Source organism: Dama dama, chromosome 18 (genome assembly GCF_033118175.1).
Source record: "Dama dama isolate Ldn47 chromosome 18, ASM3311817v1, whole genome shotgun sequence".
In the NCBI taxonomy this organism is placed as follows: domain Eukaryota; kingdom Metazoa; phylum Chordata; class Mammalia; order Artiodactyla; family Cervidae; genus Dama; species Dama dama.
Genome location: NC_083698.1, coordinates 1,515,617 through 1,521,560, shown reverse-complemented (window position 1 = coordinate 1,521,560; position 5,944 = coordinate 1,515,617). Strand labels below are relative to the sequence as shown.

Below are 5,944 nucleotides of genomic sequence, written 5' to 3'. Positions count from 1 at the left end.
ATAGTGAAGGACAGGGAGATCTGGCTTGCTGTAGTCCATGGCATCACAAAGTTTTGGACACGACCGAGCGACTGAACAAAAACAATCAGGACTTAGTTGCCTCATGGGGGAGCTAATTACCTGACCAGGGATCAAACCCAGACCCCCTGCATTGGGAGTGCAGTCTTAGTCCCTGAACCACAGGGGAAGTCACCACGTTCACTTTTTTATCTTGTCTTTTACTGTTAAATGTGCTATTAATGGTAGCTTTCTATTTGTTTTTAAATGTTGCATATGAAGTTGATGAAATTCCACTCTATTCCTGTGTTGAGAGCTTTTATAGTTCTTGCATTTTGTCAAATGATTTTCCTGCAACATTTTATTAATTGATGTGATTTTTTAATCTCATTGATATGTTGGATTAGACCTATTTACTTTCAAATGGCTAATCAGTCTCATAACCTTGAATAAAAAGGCAATGGTCATTGTATATAATTGTTTTATGTAGTGTTGGATTTGATTTGCTAAGTTCATGAAGGATATTGGTCTTTGGTTTTCTTTTCTGGGGTACTTCTGGTAATATTAGCTTTTAAAAAATGAGGTGGGAATGTTTCTTCCTCTACTTTTGAAAATATTGTGTAAAACTGTCATTAATTCTTCTTTAAATATTTAAATTCTTCAATTAGATAATTTTGGTCTAGCTCTGTCTTCTATGGGAAATTTTCATTACAAAAGTAATTCTTTAATGTTTGTAGAGCTAGGCATGCTGTCTCTTCTAACAAAAATGAGTTTTTGTACTTTGTTCTCATGAAATTGATCCATATACTCTAAAATTTCAAATTTGAGCATAAAGTTGCTTGCATATTAACTTTATTAAGACTACAGGATCTGTGGTAGATTCCCTTATTTCATTCCAAAAAAAAGCTTGATGATTTTTCCCTCTCTTTTAATCTTTATTAGTCTTGCTAAAGATTTATGGGTTGTATTTTTTTCTAGTTTCTCTAGGAAAATTGAATGATCTGTTTTTGACATTCCCTCTTTTCTAATGTAAGCATTCTTTTTTTTTTTTTTTCAGTTTCAGAAAGGTGGAATTTAATATAGTCACTGTTTATTTCATGAAAACTGAAGTTATGCTGAGGGCTGAGCAGCACTGGCATTGAAAAAAATATAATAATCATAAAGTCTGTGTCTGAATCTCTCTTTTCTGAGCTGAAAGGGGAGGTGGTATTGTACCAGCTGGACTAGGCTCCAGCTCTAGGCCTCCTGCCTTATTCAACACGCCTCTCTACCTAAAGAAAGGGCCACAGCTTCTTTGTTTTTTAAAAATTCTACCAGTGCACGCCCCAGCCCATGCTCCCAAGCGTGGGAGTGGGTGTGAGGGTAGAAGATGGGGAAAGAAAAAGAAGAAAGGCATTGATACCGAATCATTTCATTCTCACCTATGATGCCCTTTGCCCAAACCAGAAGAAAGCAAAAGGGGAAAGGGCTGCAGTGTACATTATTTATTTTCACTTGAACATGGAAAGAAGTGTCACATTCCCCCTTCCCCTTTTCAGGGGGAGTGTATTTTAATCAGCAACCGCTTCTCCATCCACTGTGTGTGTGTGTGTGTGTGTGTGTGTGTGTGTGTGTGTGTGTACACACACCACAGTTGGGACGGTGACTAGGCTGACCTAGTCCTCTTACCTATTGTTCCTTTGAAGAGGGTTTGACAGAGAGGGAAAAGGAAGGAGCCACACCAGCCAGAGGTTTCAAGCCATGGAATGGAGGAAGCGAAGCAGAGAGGAGCAGCACCCGAGGCCAGGAGAGAGTGGAAAGGGCCACAGCTTCTTTGTTTTTTAAAAATTCTGTAATTTGGGAGAGGGTGGTGATTAATTTCCAAAATACACTTCAGAGTCCCACCTTCCACACAGCTCCCTACTGACAGCCCTTTGGTTTTTCAGACAGAGTTTAAGAGCCCTCATAAAGCCAGAAGTACTGATAACCCCTCAATGCACCCAAAAGCAGTGATCACTTCAATCCCTTACAAAGACTATGGTCTGTAGCCTTTCTTCTCCCTACACATTTGTCTTACGGCTCAGTGGCAAGGTGACTGTAGAGACACATGTGGGGGTGAGTGGAAAAGGGAAACAAGGGGAAGCCCAGGCACATGGGTGCAGGGAGGGGTGGGGGACACCACTTCCATTTTTCTTTTGTCTTTCCCTTTAAAAAAAAAAAACAAAAAACAACAAAGGCAGGGGTGTGATTGGTTGGAAGGGTAGAGAACAAAACCCAGCACAACATATAAGCTCCAGAGGTGGGTGGTGAGAAGTCCCCAGAGAAGTGAGAGGGAAAAGGTCAGGGCAAGGCTTGAAGCATCAAGTTCCTCAGGAGTTTCTGCCAGCCCAGCTCATAGTCCTCCTCGTCCACGTTCACCAGCAGCTTCATGGCCTCATGGCCCACAGCCTGCTTAACGGAGTCTGTGATAAAGACACCTTTAAGCGCCTCTAGTAACGAGCCATTGATGTAGTCGCGCCAGAATGCATTGAGGTAGGTGAGCTCAGAGAACTGGATGTCACAGATGGAGCCCAGGGCCCGGGACTTGAGGATGGTATTGGCCTGGTTAAAGCGCTCAAACTGGCGCTCAAGTGGGTCCTGCTTGTTAGAAAAGACGTTGCCCTGCAGAGCAGCCTCATGCTGGCAGTATTCAGCCCGAACCCGCAGTCTGATGTCGCATGTCTGCTTTTCCTTGGGATCTGGTGTCACTGACTTCCGGCGTTTTCGCTGGCTCCCAAGTGTGGCTCTCCCTCGAGCTGGCCGCTTGCTACACGTCTGAGGGCCCGAAGTAGGGCAGCACACCACAGGATAGTGGGGAGGCACTGTTTTAGTGGGGTGGGTTCTGGGTCGCTGAGGGGTCTGGGTGTCACATAGCGAACTGATGTCTCCTCCAGGTATTTGTCTACAAGATCAGGGCACACAGCCCGTCTCCGCTTGAGAGTGACGCAGGGCAGCAGGTCGTGGCGAGTGATGATGCGCAGCAGCTGCAGCACCTGGCGGAAGCTGCTCTCCTCACAGCCGTCCTGCGCCAGTAAGACGTCACGTCCGTTCCGGATGAGGCCACGCTCGTGGTCGTCGATGACGTCGACAAAGAGGAAGGAGAGCCTGTCTCACGACGCCGCATCCGGGCTCCAGCCCTAATATAAGCATTCTGTGTGATAAATTTTCCTCCCAATACTGCTTTAGCTACATCTGATGTATTTTGTATTTTGATTTTTTCATTCACTTTTATGTGTTTTTCAATGTTCTCTCTAACTTCCTCTTTGATGCATGACTGCTTAGAAGGATATTTCTTAATCTCCAAGATTCTGAAGATTTTCTTATTTTTCTGTTACTGATTTTAAATTTGATTATATTTCGGTGAAAAAGCACACCCTGCATAACTGTGAGTATTGTACATTTGTTAAGTGTTAGTACATTTGAGAGTTGTGGGTTAGTAATTTTGAGTATTTTATATTTCAAGGTAATTCATTATTGCTTCCTGAAACACTATTATGACAATTGCTTCAAAGTCTACCTCAGATCATCCCAGCATTTAATAGATTTCTGTGCTGACATCTGTTAATTGTCTTTTTCTCATTCTTTCATTTTGTATGGTTTTTGATATGATAAGTAATTTTTAATTGTATCCTGGACATTCAGGCTATCTTATAAGAATCTGGAATCTCTGTTGAGATGTAGCATGTGGGCCATGTGTATGTGTGAGCTTATGAGTTTCTCTCTGGGCCCCACAAACAGCATCTCAAATGTAGAACACTGACTTAGTTCCATCTCTTCTCCTCCAATTGAGTTGGTAAGACCAGTACTTTTCTGGATCCCAGTGTCACAAGGGAGGGTAAATCATAGGAAGTACTCAACTGATTTGTTGCCCTAATGTGGTACCAGAAGCTTAGCTACCCTTTGTATCCTTCTGACTCCCCAAAACGACAAGTGCCCCCTTCCACCACATCAATCTCATTAATGCAGGTTGGAGGTCAGGCACATCTTCATTTTGGGCCCTGCTCCCATGAAGGAAGCTTGGAAGCTGAATGTTGATTATATCACTATTGTCCACCTCATTATGTTTGATGGAAAACAGATTGGGTTAGGTTCTTAGCTTCCTTTATGGACCTGCTAAACTCAAGGGTTGAAGGAGAGGACAGAGAAACAGCACCCATTGCTTTGTGTTGCCTTCTTCAGTCATTGCTGTCAGCAGGAGGTAGACATTCAGCTTCATGGAGTCTCAGTGACATGAAGGATAGAATTGGGTGGGATATTGGAGTGTTTTCTAGTCCTGACTTGCAGCACCTTGTTCAGTGTTGCTGATGCCATGTATGCTGAGGCTCTTATCCATAAGAACTGGATGACATTCAGTGGGCTGGGAGGGGTATAGGGAATCGTCATGGCAATTAGAGTGAGCTTACTCTTCCTGAGGCAAGTCTCCGTGTAACTAATTGGAGCTGGAAGTCCAGCTTGAGACTGGATTCTGCTAATACTTTCCTTCTGGGATAATCAGAGAGCCATCTGCTTCCTTCACGTTTAGGTGGAAAATCAACTTCTTGCTAGACCCACCAGCGTTGTCCCAGGCAGACAACTGGTACACTTCCTGTTTCCACTGGATAGGAGTTGGAAGATCAGCTGTCTACTCTCTAGCTGACACCACCTGCAGGACAGAGCACCACTGACTGCTTCCTTCAGGATGGGGTGGAATGGCAGGTGGGGAGTTGGTGTGTACAGAAAGCAAATTAGCCAAGATGGCACAGTCAGGCTCTCTTGCCCCACTGCCTCTCGCTCGTGCCTCATGTTTTGTAAATAATGATTGTTTAACAGCTGAGATGACTTATAGCACCACACATGTGCATCACAAGGCACTCGCTTGGTCACAGGCTACTGTGTATTGTACGCCTGTATGAGCTCCACCTAGAAAAGTGGCAGTGTTACTGCTGCATCATGGCTGTGTCCATTGTGTCAGCCAGGAGAGGAGAGAATATAGTGTTTCTGCTGCTATGGCCACTGCACCAGCTGGGAGAGAATGCTGTTACGGCTGCTCTGCCAGCCAGGAGAGATGTTGTGTTGGTTAGGTTATGGTATGGCTGCTGCTCCAGCCGCTGCACCAGCCAGGAGACAATAAACAGGCCTGCAGTTCCTCTGGCTCCTCAAGTCTTCTTCCACCTCTTACTTTGTGCCTTGCCCACCTTGGATTCAGCAAACAGTGTGAACAACCAGAGAACTGGCACTGTGAACAGGATCAGTGACACATGGTGCTAAGTCAGTTTCCCACAAGGTTTCTCTGAAACCTTTGAGAGGGGTAGTTCTTCCATTGGTGATTGAATAAAAGATGGCTGGCATTGCCATAAAAATTTTGTCATCAGGCCATTCTTTTCCTCACCCTTTGGTTCAGTGATCAGGCTTTTTTTTAGTCTTCTAGTCTGTTCCTGTTGGAGAGTCCAGGACAGAAGCCTCTGGAGAAACTTCTCAGGATATATTAGAGGAACAAGAACATAAATCTTCAGGTTCCAGGATCCCTAGACAGCTCTCTTCCTTCTTTACACGATTCAGAGACTTGTGTGTTTATTGTCTTACCTCCAGGGCCCTTTAGCTGTAGGGGAGAACCTAAGAAGAATGGAATTACCACATCTCGGCAGAACTAGAAGTCTTAAATGTAGTGTTTGAAATAAATTTGGTATATTGTAGCTACTTCTCCTACATTTTTGCCTTTTCAATAGAGTTTGTCTATTCCTTTTCCTTCGATTTTTCCATGTAAGCTTCAAAATTAGCTAGTCCAGTTTTTGAAAAGATATTCATTTGGAATTTCAGCTATTTGTCACTAATCTGGATTAATGTGGAGAAAATTAACTTGAGTTTCCTAATCCATGTAAATATAATGTTTTCTATATATTGCCTTTTTCAGTATATGCCAATACTATATTGTAGCTTATTACATACAGAT

General features: G+C 43.5%; 1 pseudogene; it reads right to left on the bottom strand.

Annotated features, from left to right (window-relative positions):
- Positions 1-2,316: 2,316 nt before the first annotated feature.
- Positions 2,317-4,797, bottom strand: LOC133072715 (death effector domain-containing protein-like; annotated as a pseudogene).
- Between the last annotated feature and the right edge of the window lie 1,147 nt (positions 4,798-5,944).